This window comes from Thermobia domestica, chromosome 7, assembly GCF_964235325.1.
Source record: "Thermobia domestica chromosome 7, izTheDome1.hap1.1, whole genome shotgun sequence".
In the NCBI taxonomy this organism is placed as follows: domain Eukaryota; kingdom Metazoa; phylum Arthropoda; class Insecta; order Zygentoma; family Lepismatidae; genus Thermobia; species Thermobia domestica.
Genome location: NC_137460.1, coordinates 174,450,191 through 174,475,219, shown reverse-complemented (window position 1 = coordinate 174,475,219; position 25,029 = coordinate 174,450,191). Strand labels below are relative to the sequence as shown.

General features: G+C 37.7%; 1 protein-coding gene across 2 annotated transcripts in view; it reads left to right on the top strand.

Moving 5' to 3' along the window:
• The window catches only part of LOC145690573 (uncharacterized), a 559,182-nt gene that overhangs the window by 172,146 nt on the left and 362,007 nt on the right, over nucleotides 1-25,029 (top strand). The window contains exon 1 of one of the 2 annotated variants that reach the window (XM_081765598.1): nucleotides 4,136-4,290. The exons of the other annotated variant lie outside the window; for it this stretch is intronic. The gene's annotated coding sequence lies outside the window, so the exon portion shown is untranslated. Of the gene's footprint in view, nucleotides 1-4,135; nucleotides 4,291-25,029 lie in introns of those variants that run through there. 2 annotated transcript variants of the gene reach the window in all.

Below are 25,029 nucleotides of genomic sequence, written 5' to 3'. Positions count from 1 at the left end.
AAAATTAGAAAAGTTTCCTAAGGCCGGGTTTGAACCCACGCCAAAACTAATTCTTATTACTAGACTACAGTGCTAGAGCGCACGACCACGAGGACTGATAACAAGAAGCGTATGATTTCTGTTATATACATAGGTATAGGCTACGTAGCAAGATACGGATAACGTGAACCAATCAGAAGCGTCTATTTAGTTACTACTTCCGGGAGCACTCTCCCGAGCTAGAACTCAACAACCTAGTCCAAGCTAGAGGTTAACTATGTCAATAAAATTCATTTCAAACGATTCAGCGTATTTTTCATTTATATACTATGTAGATATACGTAAATAGTATTGTTACTGTCTTTTTATTTATTTATTTAAGTTATTTATTGATATAAAAATGATGTATTACCTTTTAACATTTAACGTTTAAGAGTATCATATAAATTCACCGTGTGCATGACGACGTTTCGTTGTCTTCAGGTCTGTTCCGGTCATGCCGGGACACGAGTGTGATTGCTTCCAGGTCACGAAATTCGTAACCAATTATCACTGCTTCCAAATACCAGTATAATAATAGGTTCTGTTCTAACCCCAACGGGTAAGAACTGACTGTGGTGAGATTCTTTTTCCTAAAAACGGAGCTCGATTCTCAGTAGAAACCTATGGTTTCGGATCCCACGTTAAGCTGTAAGTCCATGTCTCATATATCTTCGCTGCTGAACGGAACGCTAAAATCAAATCAACTAGAACAACTAATAACAGACATTGTAGAAAGAGCTCTAAAGACCATTTTCTTCAGAATAGACTATTTTTGTCGTATCAAGTAGAACAAATATAAATGTATAATAACAAGCATTCTGTTAAAATCTTCCGAAGTATTCAGAAACCTAACAAAACAAAACAAAGCAAATTGGTGTAGTAACTTCTACCAAAACTAGGTTCTACCACGCAAAGTAGGCTATTTTTACCATTATTCAATTTGATCAGTTGCTACATTTGCTAATGAAATGTTGACGCTACATGTTCTCCCTGAAATTTATGCAAAGGAGAAAATACTTTTTGATCAAAGATCCGGATTTAGATACGTCGATTTATATTAAAAGATCGGCAAAGAGTAGCTGGTTTAGTGAGCCATTCCCGGAATTTATCGCTAGTAAAAATTAAATACTTTTTTACAGAAGTTATACTTGATCATTTTAAAACGGCAGGGTAAAATAATTCAACCTCTAATTTCTGACAGCCGGTGTACTCCCGTCTCCTCCCACATTATCATCCCACCAAGTGTACCATTATAATTCACTTCCCTTAATCACCGTCCCCCTTAGTATACAGGGAATAATCTTTGGACGTAAAACTGAAAAAGTTAATTTCATTTTTCTCTTGATCCCAATTGACTTCGCTTAATAGGGATGATCGAAAAGCCCAAAGAAAATATACGCCATATTGAATCGAAATTGACTCAATATGGTGAAAGTTTTTTAAAAAATACTTTACTTTAATATTTAAAAAACGAAGTTTCGAAGTTCAGAGGAACTTGGTTCTTTTTACGCGCTTATCCATTGCCAATTTCACCCGCAACCGATTTGAATGATGCGGATGACCTCAAGTAAAAATATGCTGTTTTGTTTAATCAAATAATCTTCAAGTTGTTTAGCCTATAACACAAAATTGTTTTGTATGTATATGTGCAAAGGGTGAGTGTTTTAGCTTTCATCCCTTATTCTTGATAAAGTTAAATCCCAAACAATAGGATTATTAGTTGAAACCATAAGCCTTTTTCTTTCTTTCTTTCTTTCTTAATGGTGGCCCTTAAGACTTACCTAGTCGATAGCCAGCAGTCTGCCTGAAGGCATAACGTCGCGTAGCAAACAACTTGGTTTGACACGTGTCAATATACCTACCTTCTGAATAGATTTGGAAGTTAATTTTTTTCACCACTACAACTTATCTCCCCAGAAGTAAGCAAATATCCTTTTTGAGTACTTTTTCATCATATTTTATTGAAAAAGTGTTATGAACGATTTAATCTAAACGAACGAAAATCTAAACAGGACAACAAGAACAAGGAATCGAACTCGGCCCCGCGGGCCACCTCAAAGAATCAGAAGAAAAAGAAGAAGCAAAATGATACATTTCCTAAGGGCAATGAGAATTACCACGCCTACTATGGGCAATTTCCGCCGGCATACCCTCCATATGCCCCGCCGTATCCGTATTACGGATACCCCCCACCTACTCGTTACGCTTTCCCACCCCCACCCTTCCCCCGGTGGCCCAACCACCGAAACCGTTCGAACCTGTTCCCGATCCAAAAAACTGAATTTGCCTCAAGAGCCTTCAGCTCCTGAGCCACCTCCTTCTAGTCCATTCCAACCGGCAGTCCCTAACCATGATACTTTATCTCCTACCATTCTCACCCTACCACTACAGTCGGAAGGCCAATTATTTTATGTTCAGGGTTCGATAGGAAACGTAAAACGCCGTTTTTGATTGATACTGGAGCAGAGAGTTCCCTGTTACCATGGATAGCCTTACCACGCAATGTGACTATTTAAAGTGGAAACAAATCTGTATGGTGTAAGCTAGAAACAGTTATCGCTCAAGTATTCAGCATACATTAAGATTAATTTGGTTACAATCATCAGTGCCGTGGGAACTGCAGGATGTGTGATATCCATTATCTTTTGCCTCTGTTGGTGTCGATATGGCAGACCCAAACAACGCTCCAGATTTTATAACTCGAATATTACATCACAGTTCACGCATCCTCGCCTAGATGCTCCTTCCACTCACAACAATGGGGAAGGCCGCCTTCTGTTAACACGTTTGGAAGGACAACTTGCATTAACACCTTCACCATACGATCCTGCACCTGATTCCTGTACCACTCCACTCAGACCTGCATCTCCTCCTGTGGATTCATTGCTTAGCCCGAGATATTTCTCACAAACACCATTGTAAATACTCCCTAATATTATTTGGTGGTGGTATTTTCTCTTATTCTTATCCTTCAAAAAAAATCTAAAAAGCCTATGCTATCACCCTTTTTCCTGATCAAATTCCCTTATGCCCATTAACCTTTTATTCCCCTTCCTTTAACCCTTTCTGCCTACATTAACGTTTACCTTCACGGCAGATTGCACTGAAAGGGAATTACAGGTGCATCTTGGATGCACATTAGTTTACAAAGGCTAAGGTTTGTGCAGAAAGGAAAAATCAGTGGAATATACAACATTCCCCTGATATTTATGTATCTATGTATTTACTTTATTTAGTTTAGTTGATTCATTTATATTATGTTATATATGTATATATATATTTTTGTGTTTATATTGTTCATATATGTAACGAATTTAATATCAACGGGTTTTGATAATCCATTTCCTGCCATACGAGTCAGACAATCTCCTTTTCTACAATGTTTAAATGTAAATTGATATGCAACTTTTTAACGCTTTACTCTTCTGGATCCCATCGATACATTTAATTATAGGTTGTTCGTCCTTCTTGGACATACTCTTTAGATGTATGCGTCACTGTACTAAAAGTATTAACGCTCTATTTACACCGATATATTACAACCTTATGCCTCATTAGCCACCCTTGGTACCAATGGTTAGTTAATGTTATTTTTCCTCCCTATGTCCCTGCACCAAGCATTCTAGGCATGAAACTGACGTTGCATCTAGTGTATAGGAAGTGTGCTTCACGAGTTTCACGACACAGTGTTTTCCAGTGCCTTGCTGAACTCCTTATGCAGGGTGACCATCGAACTATGATCGAAATTCACAATTTTGGGCATCCATTACAGGATTGCTCAGTATTATCCTTTTAAGTGGGGGAATATCACGAGAACATCGTGATTGATCGAAATTTTTATAGTTTCGAAGAATACACATTTTATTATTAAAAGTGAATGTCACCTGGAAAAATAAGTTATTATTGGTTTGGTTAAAAACAGGAAGAAGGACACCAGGAAACTTAAAAACACTTAGATAACAAACAATTTTTCAGTGAAAGTGTGAAAGCTGTGTTTTCCAAGCATACGTCATAAAACTATTATTTCATAGTCTAGAATGTACTGGCCCGGAAGGACATGAGAAGAAAAATAACAAATGAGGCAATATAAAAACTCCTGGTTTCTAAACCGGGGGATCAGTTCACTTTCAGTTCAGTCTTGTATCGAGTCTCGTTCAGTCTAGGCTCGCATCTGTAATCGCGATTAGTCTCGTCTCGAGTATACGCGATAGTCTCGTCTTGTCTTAACGCCTCCTGGTTAAGCTAAACTGTATTGAGGGACCAGAACATGTAAGTTGTGTATTTTATGTTTTTTCTTAATTTTACACATCAGTATGGTCAGGCAATGCAATTCACTCAATCCTCGTAACCGCAGGCTATGATAAACCCGGATAGTAATAATAATAGTAGTATTCTCAAGTAATGCTATGCATTCTTAATTGTATACGGTATTGCAATTCTCAATTAGCATGTATAATGTTTTGGTACTGTTTATCAACTCCTGTATTGTTGATGGATAATCACGATTGTTATTATCGAACTTAGAACAGCACTAATGATTGAGATAATGCAAATAATCGATTTACAAGTGGGTGTCAGATACATTAATCCGTTATCTTTATCGGTTCTAGAATAGCCCTGTAAGAGTCACACCCATATTTTGTGACAAAATTACATAATAAAATGAGATAGCAAAGGTAACTTATTGTGTAATCACTGTGTTTCTCATAATTAACTACAACCCCATTCTCCCACGTCAGGTTGAGTGAGTATTAATATTCTTGTAGCAAATGATCACTATATGACTAAGGTAAACACGAATATGATAGATATGGTAATATTGGTACTGGTTATCATAATAACTGTAGCATTAAGGCTTAATTTACCCCAATTATCACATTATTCATAATACTATTCATGATAATATTCGTGATTGTAACAATGACTCAGCAATGTTTTCCGAAAACAAGAATAGGAAAGTCACTCTTCACGTTTTACAAAAACAATTAGAACGCTAAAAAAATTGCCTATTGTAGGGTCTCTTTTCAGTTAACAATTTTAGTCTAGCTCTTCATTAATATTAATTGAACGAACTATGTATTCTGTTACAAAAAAACGAAAACGCCTCTGGTGGTATGAACTTAAGTTTTGTGCTTAGAAAGTTAGTTCAATTTTACTTAGTCGTTATCAATTGTTTAAACTCTTAAAAGCAACATTGTGTGTATCTTCTACTACGTTAGAACACAATATTGTGGTACACCAAATAAAAGGTTGCTGTTAACCACTCTACAAGGTAGATAGTCTATCGTTAATAGCATAAGAGATTTTACAAGCCCGTCCAACTTTGGTATGTCTTCAAGGGAATGTGTACAGTATACAGTCTGTTAGCCTTGAGAGCTAGGCTTCCGACTTCTGATATAGAGGTCCTCCATCTCAGCGGGAACGGGGAGAAGGAAACAATTGAAACAAAGAAAGAGAAATATTCAATCAGGATGTATTGTACGTTTACTCTAGGATGGAAAATTGTTTTCATACAACAATTGTAGTGCGAGCGTCAAAACCTTGCTTCTCATCCCTACATTGTTAATTCATGGTTGCCAGGCACATGAATCGCCGAACCGAATGTACCTACTTCTGCACAGTCATGGACCAATTACTACATAAATTGCTGCTTTTAAGATGACTGAGATATTAACGTTATGAAAAATCGAGTTAGTTATTATGTAATACAATCTTACATATAATGCACACTCAATTTTGTACAAGTGTTCTAGTACGCCTGGCAATATTGGAAGACTGCAGCTTATGTTGTAAACAATAAACAGAGAGAGCGAAGACCGTTAGGTTCGCTGGACAGCGTTGTTTTCATGATAAGGCGACATAAAAATATTGTACTGATTGTAAACACGGGCTGGGAATTTCGATGCGAGTATAGGTAGAAATATTCTCGCCACATATTGCTTGTTGGTTAAGGTTTGCAATGTTGCAAACTGCCAAGTCTAGAATTTCATACTAATTGAACGAGCTTTGAGAAGGATTAGTATGATGCAATAATTATAAATACTAACAACCATAGACATAAAGTATTAGGAAATAAAGGATGCTGCTGTAAGAAGAATATAATACACATTGAATTACGTGTTCAAAGTACAATATAAAGCACATTTTAACATGTAAACATTTTAAAGCTGTACACATTTGCCTTGTTTGGGTGCCCTTACCAGACACTGTCCTACACAAAAAAAAAAGCATTAAAATAGGTAGATCGAGCGTAGGCATGAACCCGGCTCTGGACGGTATTCCTTATTAACGTTTTCCTCAGTCCCATCAGGTGAATGCCTAGATGGTAGCTTCTGTAAGTCAGGGGCGGATCCAGGACGGACTTCTGGGGGGGGGCGGTGGGTTTTAATACTGCTACTTAGAGCTACTTTTATGAGCTCCAAACTCTGGGATAGGTTTTATTTAAATATATAAAATAAGAAAGTTTCCTTTCCTGGGGGAGGGGCAATCGCCCCGATCACCACCCTGGATCCGCCACTGCTGTAAGGCCAGAATTGGGCCAAACACTGAGGCCCCAGAATTGGTGGGAAATATATTCTTTCATAATATTATGTTGCCAACACCTCCATAAATATTATGGTGATGGGTTCCGATATCCCTTTCTCGTTTATATGTGCTTAAATTCATTATGAAGTAAATATAGAAGTGTTTCTTTCATTCTCTTTTTTCTTTCTTCTCATCTTCGCTCTCTTTTCCCCACCTTCTTAAAATTTGAATAGTATCCTCCTGTAAGATTGTTCCTCTCCACGGCCCAAGGTTTAAAGCGACCAACCTGATATAGTTAACTATTAGCAGAACTGTACCAATAAATTCACATTAGAAACAGCGCCGTAACTTAGATTTTCTTTCTGGGGGCTAAGCATTAATACGTGTATTTGGGGCTCCTAGAAAAAGTTGTTTTTCACATTCTTGGGCCCCCTCTTTCTATATTTCTCCTACTATTTATGCCCCGGAGTCTGTGGGCCCTCCCTCACGGCAAGGTCTGCGGGGCCGTTACTTACGCCCCTGGGCCCCTTCCATATATGACAAATTAATTAAGGGGACAATATTGACAAATCTCAAACCCATACGAATAAATGTTATTTCTAGGGCCCCTAATAATAGACGTTTTTTTACTGAAGTGGGCCCACGACTCACTTTTGTTTACTTACCTTTTGTGCGCTGCTTTATGTAATGTAGTGAAACTGTTTGATGCTTCATTTATAATTTCATGTTCGTATTGTATATGGATTAAGAAAATTTTGTCTTCAAATGGGCCCCTTCGACCGGCGGGGAGTCTTCCTGGGGAGCAGTTGCCCCTCCCCAGCCCCACACAAGCTACGGCCCTGATTAGAGAAGAAGTAAACTGTTTCGAAATTAACGCAACTTGGAAATACCAAACCCTACTAGTGCTAAAGTTGATGAGTTAGTGCCACTGTTACCACTGCTATAAGGGGAAAGAAGGGGAAGGACTGCTAAGATTCGCTAGCCAGGTTTTGTGTCAAAACGATTTATATGATTTGTTTTGGTGGATCAGTGCCTGGACCTTTATCGCGGTTTTCGTGAGTCACAGGACTGGGGGCTATGATAAAAAAACCTTTATTATAACAGTACATAGAAGACCACAACTTGTGCTACAATTCTAGTAGCAAGAACAAGGAAAATAGAAAAGAAATTAAAGTTTTACTCTTAAAAACAATTCCTATAGCGCGGCCGTAGAACATCTAAGAGCAAGTTAAAGATATAGTTCGACTAAACTGGCAATTCACGTTAGAAGGGAGTGACGTAAAACAGTCTCTAGTTTCCAATCTGCTCTTCCGAGTTAGTGTGTAGAACATAGACCTCTATAAAAGAAAGTCGTTTGGCCTTGAGGGCGAACAGTGGATCAGATCCTTCCAGCAGAGCAGTAGAACCCCAAGTAGTTAGGTGGCTTAACGTCAATATAATGCCGAATCGTGCAAAATGTGATACCAACATGCCACTTTCAGGGGTTATGTGTACTTATGTAAGGACAAAATATGGATATAGACCCAAACTCCTGGGGGCGTGGTTTGCCTGGTATGACGTCATCAACATGGCCGCCAGCTCAATTAATTTCCTTAAATTAAAAAAAAAAATAATAACTTGGCTACCGTTCAACATAGAAACCTCGTTCGTGCTTTATTTGTGAGAACATACTCCAGATCTTGAATTATGTAGAAAATATCTTATATATATGGCCGCCATTTTAAAAAAATGGCGTCTCAAAGTGAAAAGAAAGCATTACTCGAAAACAATTCTTGCGTTTAACGGTAAATAACTATGAAACAAGTAGGAATTCACAAAAACACTTTGAAATAATTGAAATCCCGCGTTTGAAGAGCTTTCAAACGACACCTATGTCATTGCTTTATCTTTAAAACTAAGGGAGATATTTCATTTTTGGTAATGCTAAGTGGAATACTATAAAAATTACATATTGTCAAAAGATGCCAGATTGCAGGTAGATGACCCAGAATCCTGAAAAATATGTTCCAATGTTATCCTTCTTAATTTTTTTTATTTATTCACACTTACACTAGTTATAGTGGTATCGATTACAATTCATTTTCAATAATGAATCTAAATTATTTAATATATCAAACATATTTCACACTATTTAAAAAACTCATTTTTTAGTACACATGCGTCATAATCAAAACAGTCTTCTTTATTTTCTTTAAGTCTCGGCATGTGCTTAAATTTAAGCTGTTTTCGTCAACATCTCCACATCACTGCCAACAACCCACATGACGCTTTCAGGAATAATGGGTACTTACGTAAGAAAAAAACAATTTGCAGCTATGATAAGAATTATAGAGTCTGAAGCACTTCAACAGTGTTCTTTTTTAGTAAGAACATTGACTATCACAAGCACAAAGTGCTGTACAATGAAATGTCAGATTTGCACATTTACACGAATGGGTGCATAGTGTTTTACAACCACATTGCACAATCTCCGGCAATGTTTTGATGCATCTGGCAGTTGAGTCCAAAAAGGTTCATTCTCATCATTCACTTCTCTCTAGCCCCAATGTTGAGGATATGGAATAATGGGAACTGGTTTACACTACTGCGACCATATATAACCAGCTTGTAAAACTGCACATTTGGTGTGTTCAAAAAGTGCTGCTTCTGTATGGGGCATACTCTCAATAGTTCGGCTCTTCTTTGTCACTAGAAATTTCCTACATTAATTTACAGTTTGGGTGGTGCTATTACGTCATACCAAAGAACTGTAAATTGTTGAACTTTCTCGAAAGCAGATGGCGAAATACTAGGTGGACAAGAAGACAACTCCATAAATGCTTTATTAATGTCAGGATTTTTCCGTCAGACATCCCATGCGGTTTTCTTCCCGCGTCCTGCAAAGGCAGAGGTGTTATCGCAACCAGTGAATTCGTTTAAGAAAATAAGGCCAATACACATATTTATTCCAAGATTATCCACGTACTGATGAATGAGAATGTACATGTGATTGTTTCCAACACCATACTCAATTCACAGACTCTGTGGCTTTAGTTCGTTAAATGTATGAACGGCAATACTACAACATCAGAACCGACCGTTCGGATCATAATCAAGCTTTGGCCCTGCTGACTGGCAAGTCTTGCATGCAGTAACATGCGTGTGTCATCTTCCTCGTATTCACAGGGAGAAAGAAAAGAGAGATCAAGATTGGAATTACAAGATACTCCACAGTCATTGGAGAAAATAATAATCTTGTTTTGTTGTATTTTAATTTCATTTACACCACTAGCAAGATATCTGAAAAGGTCTGATTTATTCTCGGCGTTATGTAGGAAAATAGGCCAGTTTCCAGGAATACGTGCTGATCCGCTTACTTTACTCGTGGTCCACTACCACGCTTTCTCCGCTCGCTCAATTTCAAGCTACGCTACAAGTAAACGTCGAAGATAGCATCTACTCTTTCAAACTTGGATAACATTGCTGCAATATATGGATAAAATATTGTGTCTCTGTATTCTTTGAATGTCTACTGGGAGAGCGGTTTCAGCTTGTGGACGATTGCTGGTCCATTCACAATTATGCATGTAGCGATTGGCTCCACGTGTTGAGGATCTCCACAATTTTCTAAGTATGTGATGATGTCAGATTTTTTGGCTTTGCGGAGAGTTCCATCTTCTGATAGTGATGGAGAAAACTCAAAGTTTTCATGCGTGAAAAAGTCAGAGAGGTCGCTTTCTCGTGTCTGACATGCTACGAATAAGCGGCTCAATAGAGCAAAGTCGTTTTTTTAGGATTGCCACTTTCTGCTGTTCTTTTGTTACTTTTCGTACAGATTGATCAAATGAAGAAGGTTGTTTCTGGGAATTTTGTCGTAAATTAACTTCTTACGTCCCACAAGGCAATCCTTGACGTAATTTTGGTATTGTTATTTGCCGAGGGGTTCAGCAATGCAAACACAGCGTACTGCGTCATCATCAGCTAAAATTCCATTCGATAGAGAGGAAAGCGCATTATCTTCTTGAGTGAATGGATTTCGATCATCTCGCTGGAATACGCCCATTAGCTTTTTAACGTCTTGGAAGAATCGCTTGTTAGTGGGTGGCATGTCTTCATGGTGGACTTCGATGTTGTTATTTATGGTGCTGCATATACCACTATCATTCTCGAACTGATGAACCAGGTTCATGATAACGAGTACAGAAAGGATCCACTTCAACAGAGCTCCGGGATTGTAAAACAACCCAACGGCGCCTCCATCACCCTTCAGATCTTTATTACACTGTTCATGCATATGATCATACGATATACATGTGTAGGGACGTCCACTTATAGAACCAATAAATCCCCTCTACCGAAATTCCTCGTAAGTAGATGGATGTTTTGTCCTTAATTCTTACAAAGTGTTGATGAAAATTAGCATCCACCTCGCATAATGTGTATGATCAGTAGAAGACATCCATGGGCACAACAACTTTAGTGAAAGGATGAACTTTTCAAAATTTGCTGCCCGAATGCTGCGGAGAAGAAGAAACAGTAAATACTCCAGCTGAAACACTGTGTACCAATATTTGAACTAGTAGGATTTGTTCAGACGAACTCTAATCCACTTCTCAAAAGTCGGTTGCTTATCACTCTTTGTAGACAAACTATTTTGATGTGCTTGTCTTAGAAGTAAACACAGTGTTGCGTATGTAACCTCGTGTGCATATCTCGTTCTTTTAACATGAATACCTCGAAGACAATGCTCAGCTTTACCAGAAGTGAGGACCTCTGATTCTGAAAGCAGTTCTGCCTATCCACTTCCTGTAAGCCAATCCCCTAGCACTTTCAGCACAGTCATTTCAATGTGAAGTCCACCCATCATTACAACCACCTTGTCTTCTCCATACACATCACTCATGGACTACTGCACCTGTTTCGCAATAACATACACTGGTTGATCACACGTAATCACAGGTATCTGGCCTGAATTTAATGACAACAGTGCTTGCTTAATGATATCAAAGCAATGACGAACGACAGCTGGTGATGTTATCGAATCATACAATACGGGAAGTAATACACACGCACTCTTTGATGGAGGAGGAATGTCAGCATCTGTAGAATAGAAAGCACTCCGCGCAATATGCTGAATGGTTTCAGAACTTTCGAGATCAATTTCTCTTATCAATTGCAGCCACTTGCCACAAAAAGGATTGTGCTCTGCACTAAACGTTAAAATTTCATTTTCAAATGCAGTGATTTCAGCAGTTTTCCTCACTGATGTTGTAGGGATGCGAGTGTACCAATTAGGTAATGAGATAGTGATCTTCTTTGTCCATTCCTTATCACTTACCAACAAATGGGGAGCACTGCCATCGTTGGACACTTTTTGAATTATACATATGGCAGTTCTATGAAACGCTTCCTGGGAAGTGTTCGAAGATGGATTATGATCGATATTATCTATAGCAGCACAGATAAACCTATTTGGAACCAGACCAGGAGGATACACGGCATTCTGGTCCCTAAAATAATGACAAAGTGTATTGGTTAGTGTTGCTCATACTTCGCGAATTCGATCGTATGATACACATAATCCAAGTTTGTTTAGTATTTCTATAAAGCCTTTCTTCAGTGTTTTCGTGTGAATAATCAAGCCTATGTACTGTGGAAAGGGAGTTTCATTTTCCAGGGAATGATGGGTTTCCACTTGACACGTATTATTTCGTCTCTGCTTTACGCAGTTGAACTTAACTAGTTGAGATAGCGATAATGCTGTTGCACTGGCATCCACACATTCCTCATTTGAAATGTTTGGCCCTTCCAGAACCATTCTCATAAACGTTGTCAGCACTACAGGAACGAGCTCTATTTGGCTCTTGCTAGTGAAATGTCCATTAAATTTTGGAGTAGATTTGAAAATGTGGGTCCTTAGAATAGATGCTGCTCTAGCTAAGAACATTCCATCCTGTTCAGAGCTATACATACATGCACCGTGAACAGCATCTCCAACGTTAGACTGATTAATAAGAAGAATATATTTTCCTTTCTTTACTTCTGTTAGTTCAGGTACAGAAGGTTACAATTCTCTCCCGAAGCCTTGAGAGCTGTGTACCGTCTTTTGTGCATCAGCAACGCCAAGTTTGGTCAGGCGACGAATTACAAGCCTTTTAATGTCAGCTACGTTGAACACTGGGAGGCTTTCTCTCTGCAGTGCATCTTGAAGATGGGAAATCACTTCCGATAGCACCATCCCATATATTAATGCAAAATTTTCTTCTTCAGAGCTCTTCCTGTTACTTGCTACTTTACGTCCACGATTGTATAACTGAGCCAAACATTTTTTATGATATTTAGCTTCCGTAGCGACCATATCACCGCTGCTAAGTTTTGCCGATAACGTAGTGTCACATAAGTAACAGCCGCATCACGAACTCGGTTACTTAATTCAAGAGTACGAACGTTGACCAGTGCATCAGATGTGGCATCTGCATCACAGAAGAAGCAGTGGTACTTGACGTCACCTGCGTGGAACGTTGAACGAGTAGATGGAGCACTATCAACGATTTCATCTTCGTGTTTTCGCTTTTTTGTTATTATCCTCTGTACTTTGCTTTGGTCCAATCGTTTCTGCACGTCTTATGAAATTTCCCCTCATTTCTGGTAATGATTTCCTCGAGTCCACTTCCGTCATCAAGTAATTCAAGACGGATGTTAGATGGAAGGCCATCGTTTCCTTGATATGATAGTAAATCATTACACCAAGTCCTGTATCCAGCGCCAACGTCTGATCTTTTGGTTTTCGCTGGACATACGAGCTTTTCAGATGAATGTTCTTGACACAAAATACATAGGTTCCAGTTAATAATGTTTTTAGGTCTTCCACTCACTACACGTTGCAAATCTTGGTCAAGACTGATTAATTGACACTTCTTTCCCTTCGACATGGTTTCTCTGCGAAATGTGTTCCAAACATATCCCAAGCGGAAGTTAACTCAAGGGTGAACGTAAAAAGACACAAAAACAAATAAAACTATTAATTTTGTAATTGTTGAAGACATTGATACAACAATGATAAATGTGCCATTTGAAAGCTCTTCAAACGCGGGATTTCGATTACTTCAAAGTGTTTTTTTGAGTTCGTACTCGTTTCATAGTTATTCACCGTTAAACGCAAGAATTGTTTTCGAGTAATGCTTTCTTTTCACTTTGAGACGCCATTTTTTAAAATGGCGGCCATATATATATAAGATATTTTCTACATAAGTCAAAATCTGGAGTATGTTTCTATATTGAACGGTAGCCAAATTATTATTTTTTCAATTTAAGGAAATCAATTGAGCTGGCGGTCATGTTGATGACGTCATACCAGGCAAACCACGCCCCCAGAAGTTTGGGTCTATATCCATATTTTGTCCTTACATAAGTACACATCACTCCTGAAAGTGGCATTTTGGTATCACATTTTGCACGATTTTTCCACTAAGCTACCTAACTAAAGCAGAGGGAGAGGAACAAAGTCAACTTTGAATTTGAAACGTTTCTACTATAGTACCACCACAGGTATGGTGTAATTTTAGAAATGATTCGCGGGTGGCACAATGCACAGGCTTGGCGAAGGCTAGGTTACTCAACATCAGCCGAAGATTCACTTGAGTTTGAATTTCCTTTCTAGAATTTCTTTCTTTTCTTTATATTTGACGATTAAGTTCTTTTATATTAATTAGGCGCTGAATATCGCAAGTTAGATTTTTCTAGCAGTCAGTAGCATAGATTTTCTTAGTGTTAATCTGAGAGTTCTTCTGTTTTTGGCTATGCAGTCTTAACACAATCTGTATCTAGTAAATCATGTCGCACTTAATGTAACTTTCCTTTCTTGTTTATAGTAAACCGACTCAGAAATAACTTTCTCACTTTCAGTCCATTCATATATCAGACTCTAAGTTCTCCAATAACTGGTGTGAGACAGAGTAAGGTACTGCCACCGATTTGAGGTAAGGCTCACTTCTAATGTCTATCGTCCCCAAGACCTTTTCTTTGTTCAGAGTATTAGTAAGTCTGGGTCAAATATCAAACCACCTAGCTAATAAAGGCGTTCTTGCTCAAAGCTAACACAAGTTTTATTCAAACCTGTCAGCTGGAAAGAATAGACGAAAAAGGTGTCACTGTATTAGACTTTTAGTACAAAAAGTATTATATCCATAATGGAAAAATTTCCTAACCCTTAATCCTTTCTAAGTGGAGTAGTGAAGAATTCCTAGTGACGATTCTTTCTCTTATCGTAAGATCACACGTAACAGTTACGGAATTTTTGCGCCAGCTAAATCGGCGGATGCTCAATATAACTAACAAGTTTGGTGTCTAGGCGCCAGGCTATGAACAGTGACGGGACACACATACCCCCTATATATACACGTACTCCCATGCGCGAAAAAAAAAAAGAAATGCGCGTACACTGTAACTCACGATTTTTCGCAATTATTCCATTTTCCTTATGTTTATGGGTAAAATTCAGTTATTAGTAAGTGGAGATAATAGAAAGCAATCCATCTGAGGAGATATTTCCAAAAAATATAATAAAATAATAAAAATATAAGCAAAAAGCACAATTATGTTCGGTTTTGTGTATACTGGCAATAATGTTTTCGAGGGATTTTTCCAGTAGCACAGCACGATTGCAGAGGGAATAACAGGATTGGTAGGGGAGAGTTGAATCAAGGAACTGAAAAGCGGAGTAAAATATTGCATTTATTGGCTTTAATCCAGGGTGTAAACTGTCTGCCAAATATTAATTAGCTTCTGTAACCAAGATGTTGGATGGAAATATAGAAACAAAGAAAAAAACTGTTGCCTTAAGTTTGGAAGTGACATGCTCTATAGCCATGAGCATTTATTTGTTAAGAAAAAGACAGGCAACAAAAATAGTATCTGTGGTCAAGTGGGTAGAGTGACGGACTAGTATTTCTTATACTGTTTTGACACCGGATCGGCCAGATCGAATCTCATCCGATCCGGTTCAATTTTATTTTACAAAACATTATAGAAGTGTATAATTTTTATGCTAATAAGAACTGAAACAATATAATAATGAAATAACTTTTTGTTTCCTCTGATGACGTATTTATTTAGAATTAATGTACTATTAGTTGCTTTCAGTTTATGCTGTTTTATAGCTTCTTTTGCTTTCAGTTTATGCTGTTTTATAGCTTCTTTTCTCATCTTCTTTTCTTAAAAAAATGTCTCCAATAAAGTATGAAAAATATATATTAACAGAAACAGACTTCTTACGAGGGAACCTATCCAAGTGTAACTCTGACTTCGAGTCGAGACTATGGCCGTTGGATACCTTGTCCCAAAAGAACATAACGCGAAAAGGGATACATCCTCGATCTCAACCGTTGCGGAGATATAAGCGTAAAAAGTTAGAAATTGAGTTCCATACTATACATTACAAAGTCAGATTCAGGGTTAGATTTTTCGGAAACGGTAGAGTAAGGAAACTCAGCGAATACGTATCAAATTAGCGTGGGGAACACAGCGCGTTGGAATGAAAATTTTGTGTCCCCGGGGCACTCGGAGGGTCCCAGGCGAGGTCCAACTCAAAATTTGCAAATGGAACCGAGGGTCAAGTAGCATATTGTATGAAAGCTATTGTTAAATAAAAGAAGAAAGAACAAATCTCAACTCTCTACGATAAACCTGTGCAAACGGGCAACTGATCAAAATGTCAATACAACCTACATTAGAAAATCTATGGACACGTTTCTAAATCCGTTAAGTTGCCACAATAACAAAACAGAAAAACACGTTTGAAAGTGTATGGTATTGAAGTAAAGGAAATTGCTGCAGAGTCTCTCACAGAGTTGCACAACGGACCTCATCCAAGTATAAGTGTGACTTCGAATGATCAGTGGACCATAGAATAACCATGACCATTGGATTTCGTGTCCTAGAAGAGAAAGGATACATTGTCAATCGCAATCGTAGTGGAGGGTGAGAAGGTCAAAAAGCAATGGTACATGTTTCGCGCATCGGGACCCCAAATTCAGAGATTGCACTGTAAAATTTCTATCGGGGGATTTGCTGAACGAGAAACATGATGGTAAAGACGAAAAGGAGTAAACTCGAAACTGTGAGGCAACTTGGAGAGGAGTAGGGTTGTAGGAAACTGGAACAATGGTGCAGAATTAAAATATATCGGAGGGTGCTTTTGAGAGAGAGACTCTGCACCAATATGCTTACTTCAATACCTTGCACTTTTAAACGTGTCTTTCTGTTTTGTTATTGTGGCAACTTAACGGATTTAGAAGCGTGGCCATAGATTTTCTGATGTAGATTGTATTGACATTTTGACCAGTTGCCCGTTTGCACAGGGTTATCGTAGAGAGTTGAGATTTGTTCTATCTTCTTTTATTTAACAATAGCTTTCATACAATATGCTACTTGACCCCCGGTTCCATTTGCAGATGTTGAGTTGGACCCCTCCTTGGACCCTCCGAGTGCCCCGGGGACACAAATTTTTAATTTAAAAGGCGCTGTGCTCCCCACGCTAATTTGATATGTATTCGCTGAGTTTCCTTATTCGACCGTTTCCGAAAAATGTAACCCGGAATCTGGCTTTGTAATGTATAGTAGGGGAGAGGAAGGGAATGGCGATCAGTTGGGAATGGCGATCAGCCCACTTTGTCCTCTTGCGTGACTCGAGGAGAAGTCAAACTAGTACTGCCATCTGCCTCTTGTAGCAAGGTTTCTTGTGTATTGTCGAGGAAGTTTTCAGAGAAGACTGAAGTCTACAGCGTGCTGAAACTTATTTTTGTTGATTTCCTTATAAAGATTTGCATATTTCAACTCACGATACGTACAATTTTAACTTGTAAAATCTTGAAGCTGTTAAGATTCATAAAAAGTTATATTTACGTCTAATGCACGACACATAGTTATATATCTAATAAACTACGTTTTACAGTATAACCAGCTCAATTTTCAAAATGGCGCAATGTTGAAAATACCGATCAACGTGATCGGTTTACCATCATGGTGATCGCCATTCCTAAAAAACATTTGGAATACTTCTCCAGCCAAAAATTATAAAAGAGGCTAGACCTAAGATAGGTAATACGCCTACTTGAGTCAGACACTGAAACTGTGGTATCGGTGTAACCTTTGCGGATCGTGAGTGCATGCTGACTGTACTGTTGTGGACTCACCACATGGATATATCTGTGACGTGTCTTTGAAAAAACGTCAATAAAACATTTAGTTGACGTTTCTCAGTCTTTCGAAGGCGCAGTGTAGAAAAAAAAACTTGAACTGCCTATGAAACTACGTATGTTTATTAAGCTTGTACCTGTGATGGGAATGGCGACAAAAGTAGCAATTTGAGTTTTTTCCATCGTGTTCCCGAACTGAAAGAATGATCCTCTTTTTGTTTTACACACTTAAAGGATTGGAGTATGTATTTACAAATTTGTTTCAATATATTTTGCAACTGAAACTACGTAATAACCCATTTTTCTTAGGTGATCGCCATTGCCCACCTCTCCCCTATGGAGCTCAATTTCTAACTTTTTACGCTTATATCTCCGCAACGGTTGCGATCGAGGATGTATCCCTTTTCATGTTATGTTCTTCTGGGACAAGGTATCCAACGGCCATAGTCTCGACTCGAAGTCAGAGTTACACTTGGATAGGTTCCTTCATTAGTATCAAACGTGATTTATCGTGATGAAATAAACAAATTTCCCGTTATTGAAAAAGGAAACTATAGAAAATTATTGAATTTGGTCTTTAGGTTTTTAGCATGCTACATATATTATTTATAAGACTATACTTTATAAGGCAAGATGTGCGATCACACCCACAAATTTATGTAGTGAGTGAAAGATGTTTTCGGCACAAATATTTTACAGGTTTAGGTGCATGAAACACCAATACGCCATGGTCTCGACCTTCGTTTATTCCCCGTTATTATCCGACATATCATAGCAGGTAAAAAGCAGCATCAATCGGCAAGAAGAACTGCAAGTTGTGGTCTTAGTCTGTTTTTGATGCTCCGGACTCGATCGCCTAGCACGCCCGTCTATACCATGATTCATACGTCTATCATTCAGTGCAGGCACGTATCTAGCTTTTCTTATCGGAGGGGGCCCAACACGAATCCTCGTAAGCACATAATTCTAATGTTTCAAAAATATCAATAATAATAATAATAATAATAATAATAATAATAATAATAATAATAATAATAATAATAATAATAATAATAATAATAATAATAATAATAATAATAATAATAATGCAACAGTTCTGTATTTTTCTTAGACGTTACTTACTTTTCATTTACGAACCGGTCAAACTGCATTGTAACAAACGAAATCAAAATATATTTTCTAGAGACATGTAAGGAAAACTGTCTGTTACGTATATCACATAAGAAAAATACCAAATGGCAATGAGTGTATCGTTCTAATACAGTAATGTTATAAACAGAACGGAAACGAAATTGTAATCCCATTTAAAAGTGTTCATTATTTCCACCTGGTATCCATGGCATTACCCCACAGAGCACATCACAGCCAGTGGACGTACATATTAGATCCAGAACGTCCAGTTTTAGTACATTGACGTCTGCGTAACATCCATTGGTAGTCCATATTACGTTCGGCAATGGATATCCACATTCTGAACTTGAGTGGACGGTCCATTGGATGTCCATATTACGTTCAGAAGTGAATATCCATTTTCTGAACTTCAGTGGATGTTATATTGGATGTCAATATTTAATCCACAAATAAAACGTCCACGGACCTACATGATCTGGATAAAAAAGGGACGTATGGAAAACAACATTCAATTGTTAGTGACGGCACATGCGCAGATCCTTGCACAGTGCACTCTCAGCCGGTTTGAATTGAGTGGTTGATTAGAAGCGTAGAAATTTCAGTAATATTAATACTTTTAGTTCTATGTTGGAGTGAAGAAAGAAGAGAGAATAGGAACTGCGAAAAAGGTAAGATATGATGAGTGATTTGTTTATATAGATTTATTCCGGTGCACCATTTATTATACAACTGAAAGTTTTTGTGTATGTGGGCAAAAGTAACTCATTATCAATTATAAATCAATTCTTAATTAAGAAGGAACAATTCAGGACGTGGATAACTTCACTATTACGTCGACATGCCATTTCAAATCTTATATTCGGGTGTATTATAATAGGCTGGGGTAACGTAGATGGGCACATGGGAATTGGTAATATATATATATATATATATCAGTGAATTCAGATGGTGAAGGGTGTAATAAACCCTCATATAAGATACTAGTGAGGTTCGTTCCTTATGTACCAAAGCTCAGGACTCAATTCGATATTACTCGAGAAGACGGTTCTACCAAATTTTGACAGATTTCTTACATTCCCAGGTTAGATTAGAGTTTTGTATTTCTTTTAGCCCAGCATGCACAAAATGAGGAGCTCCATTACTACTTGCAGATTGACTTCAGGAGGGCTTAGTATGGGTTAACTACTGTATCGCCGGACCAATTTTAGAAAATTTACCAGATAAATTGGAGAGTTTCTTTTGGTTCGTGAGTAAAAGTAAGTTGAAGGTGATAGTTACCAAAATACTTGTCGTTAGTTATTTTTGATATTGTAAGCTACACTATATATATGGGGGGCGGAAGGGACTATTTGGCGGTATATTTGTTTGATTTTTGGGAAAGGCAGTGCGTAAATTACAAGGTTGTGTCATATCGTGATTGAGTTTTATGAAGTTATACAAAAATGAGTGTCAGTTGTCGAAATTGTGTGAAAGGCATGGTCTACTAAACAGGCAAAAATTTATTGTGACTAGTGTAAACAAATTGAAGCTACAGAAAAGAAGAGGAACATTTAACCAAACCTAATCGAGTATAATCTATTTCAGTACATTTTGGTACTTTTTTGGATTGCATATAGTACCTCCCCCAAAGCTGTGCAACACATAAGGCGTGCATTTTATGAAATGAACTGTTTGATGAAATTGTTTTTTCACCATCCTCGTTTATGCGTATACTCATCGCCGCTGACGCGCCAGCTCCCTACGGACGCTGTTTCTGCTCTCCTGTTTTGACTCGGTTATATGGCATTCGTGCTTTTTACTGGCCACGTAGCACAAATTAGTCAGTGTTTTATGGACTAGCTTTTATGCCATACGTTCACATCGTATTTCCAACAATAATCATTATCAAGTGAGCCAGGGCCAATATCTAGTATTTTGGGTGATAAACTAAATAATATTCCTTTTCTTATTTTCGTATTCTGGCAATACAGCAGTAATACCATAAGTATAAATACATTGCGGATGAGAGCTCCTCCGTGGCTAAGCAGTTGGCGTGCGAGACCCGAGTTCAATTACCGGCGAGAGCTCAGGTGGTTCGGATTCCACGTTAATCAGTAAGTTTACGTCTTATATAGCCTTACTGATGAACGGTACGTTAAACTCAACAGCAACGACATTGCGGATACCGGTTCTGAAAGACTGGCCTGAGCCTAATAAAAAAATTACGGGTTTGTGGCATAAAGCCTACAGTGCATGATGATGTACCAACTTGTGCTAGGTGACCAATAAAAAGCACGAATGCTATATTCCCGAATCAAGGCTGGGGCGCGGTAGGGAGGGCGTACGTTCGTAGGGAGCGGGCGTCTCAGCTACGAGAGTTATACGCTAAACGAGGATAGTGGAAAAACACATATACACATAAAATACTTCCACTATCACTCGAATTCATTTTAATATGGTGTGCACTGACAGTAATTACTCATATTCACACTTTCATTCCTTCACGAAATGTGTTCCCCATCATATTTTACCCACAAATTTTCTATTTGGTGGAATCGTTTGCTTGGATGAACCCCTCAATTCACATAGCGAGCGATAGCGGATAAAGGCGGGTTGTTAGAGCCCCGTAAGGCACATTACTTTCTTATTTTATTACAACTGAATGGGAGGCGAGTCAGTGTTCTATACCCCTGCCGCTTGAATATGTTGATGCTATATGAAATGTTCTGAAAAGGATGTAGATAACAGCTCCATTATTATGTGCATTTACATCAGGTTAGGTTAGGCCTAGTTTGTTTCAGAGTATAATGAGAGCTCTTGGACATTTTACACTTCTAGTTATCGCTTAAAAGCTCATCTCGCATCATTCCTCGTCTGCTCAGAGGAATGGGGTGAACATGTATTCGCCAAGCGGTGCTTAGTCTCTACCGAAGTTGCATACAGCACAATCTAGTAATGTGTATCGTTAGATTTAAATAAGGAGGAGAAAAGTAAAAACGAAATAATTTAAAGATGAACCCTCCCTCTGGCCCCAATCGACAATAGTACAAGTTCCTTGAGTCCACCGCTTTTCCTTCTTTTACCTTTCTTCTCTTCAACTGCTTCCCCTTCCCCCTTCTAATCACTTATGCTCAGTCGTTTCGTAAATGAATGAAAATTATGTTTTTGAGTTTTACATCCCACGGTTATACCTGTTACGCTAAATGAGACGGTGGTGATGATGAGAAATGAACTAAATGGGAATGAAGAAAGTGGGAGGAAATGGGAGAACCCCGAGGAAACCCACGCACATGGTGTTTGTCCACCACAAAGTTCACTTGGCGGGAACAGGGTTTGAACCCGGGGCCATATGCACCAGAGGTGAACGCTCTAGCACTGAGCCATCGTTTCGTAAAGTGAGAATTCTTCAAGTCAACTGAAGGCATTATTTTATAGTGAAGATACGCTTTCAAAATACGATACACTAAAACCTTTTAGATGCAGTGTTTATCTACTTAAACATATCTGCAGATATTATAATATAAGTACTGAAAATACTGCACAATAAAAACTGAAGATGCTGGATCATAGACACACAGATGAAAGTAGTCGCCAAATTGTGTATTTCTATGTACTGGTTTTTTATTTTATTTTAATTTTATTATTTTTTCCCCTGAGTTATTTTTTCTCTGTTCTGCCTGAAACGCTCCCGCATTTCAATACTTCAGTGTGTAATTTATCGTTACAATGATTAGAGAGAGAGAGAGAGAAACTCTTTTCATACCCTCCCCCTTTTCCGTATAGATTTTTTATCGTGTATTTAAGTATCAGCGCTTTGCCAAGAAACAGAAATGTCAGTTAATAAATAAACGTAAAAGGTCTATAGCATCAATTTTTTTTTGGATCATAATAGTAAAGTTTATTATTTACAGTATCCTTTATATTTATTTAGTTGAAATAATTACTAGCAAATGCTAGCAGTGATATTTTTTTCTTCGTCACATCTGCCACAGGTGGATAGAAGAAATGTCATTGGTTAAAGATTTTAGCTCTCAGATTTCTAGAAGCTGGGAGTAGGAGATGTAGAAGCGTCTTTTCTTCGAATATCGGGGTTGGATTAACACGTACAATGTAACTATAGAAATTTTCAGTTTTAAAGTTTTGGCGTAAAAGGTATATCGACCAGAGAGGTTGAGTGGAAATTAGTCGCAATTCGGTGTGTAAGTGAAGACGAATAGTGTAATGACATCTATGCGTATTGATATCTTGCGAAACTTCATAAATACGTCCATATATTATTTAGTAACGTTTTTATATTATATATTTACAATATTTACAATAACGAGAAAGATTTAGTAAGGAAAAAGTAATACAGGTTAACACATCCTATGGTTATTTTCATTATTTCGGTAGTTTCCAGTTTTTTTGTTGTACTTTATTTTCATTCGAATTAAGTACTTTCTTCCTACTTTGTTTTCGTGTGAGAGAAAATTTTCATCTCCTTGTATACTTCATGGCGTTTGTCATGGTTCCTTCGGGGCAGAGCGGTGTGATGTGGAGGGACGTGTGTGAGCTGAAAGTAAGAAAGTTTAACGTTATTTTCCATCAGCGATGGACTTGTACTAATAACTATTCGATTTAATTTTAAGTTTTCCTCCGGACATGTAATTTATTCCTATTTACTTAGTTCACCTTTTGATTAGAGTAATTTCTATTATTTAAAATTTCTTAAACTGGATTTTTTAAATTTTCCTTTCTATTATCTTTGCTTTTTAACCAACTTTTGGTAGTAACAAAGTTTGTTTGTTATATAGAAATTGTTTGTAAATTCCAATTCTGAAAGTCGTCTAACGGAGATGAAATAACTAAGACGCAGTTACTAAGGGGGAACTTTCTAACGGTGGTCCTCCTTCCTATCTGTGCTTGGTCACAGACTTATAGCTGGTTTGAGGATAATATAATCGGTCTGTATTGAGAGGACCATACGTTTTTGGGGTCTATGTCTAATTGTTTCGGTTTAAGTCAACAAATGGTTGTAAGTTTTGTAAGTCCATAGCACACCATCTCCAGAATTAAATGGCATTTGCAGTACTGTCCTACTAGAAATGCAGTGTTAGGTTCATACGTGTAGCATGTTACCAGAGACACGCGTCTGAAATATAAAAAATTGTCAAAAATATTGCATCATCAATTTGGTTTTAGTCTTAATATTTAAAGATTTGGTTTTAATCTTAATATTTAAAGGCTAAATTGTAAGCTCTAATGGACGTAGATAAAATTGTAATTGATTTCATAATTTCTTCTAAGACAGTTAATGAATTTTTTATCCAGGATAACACGGAAATAAAATTTACTTGAAAGAAAAGGGTCGAGTTGAAAATAGGCTGTAGTGTAATAATTTGACGTGCAATGACTCAAATATGTTTATCTCCTTTTTTTTAAAAAAAATAGTACAATATTTATGTTGCACATTTAATGTGCGATAAATATATTTTCGTAGTAAATGGGCTCAATGTTAGATAGATGATATTTTTGAAGTCGATTACAAATATCTACCTTATAACATTTTTCCTTTCAATTACACAGAATAAATCATGTCTTGCTCTAAATTAAAGTTAGAGGCAGCGCCATAACTTAGATTTTTTTTGGGGGGGAAGCATTAATATTTGAGCCCCCTCCAAAAGATTGTTTTGGATTCCCCACAAAATTCGAAAATAGATCTCGTCTTTCCATCTTTCTCTTACTCTTTGTGGGCCCTCCAGCTCTCTGCAGGGCCCATTCCGTACATGACAAATTAACTAAAGGGACAATATTTACAAATGTCAGAGCCATAAGAATAAAGATTTCTGGGGCACTTAATAATATAGACATTTTTTTTACTGAAGTGGGTCCACGACACATTTTTGTTTGGTCTACCTGTTGTGTGCTGTTTTGTGTATGTAATGTAGTGAACCTGTTTGATGCTTCATTTATAATTACATGTATTACAGTATATGGAATAAAAAATTGTCTTAAAGTAGGCCCCCTCGAACGGCGGGAAGCTTCCCTGGAGGGGCAGTTGCCCTCCCTGCCCCCACAAGTTACGGCCCTGGTCAGAGGCAAACAGGCATGATTACGTTAATTGCTGCAAAATTCTTTAGTTGCTGTTTTTACATTTTCTGGTTATAACTAGTTTAGATCTCATAGATTTGCAGATGTTAGAATGTCAAAATAATACACA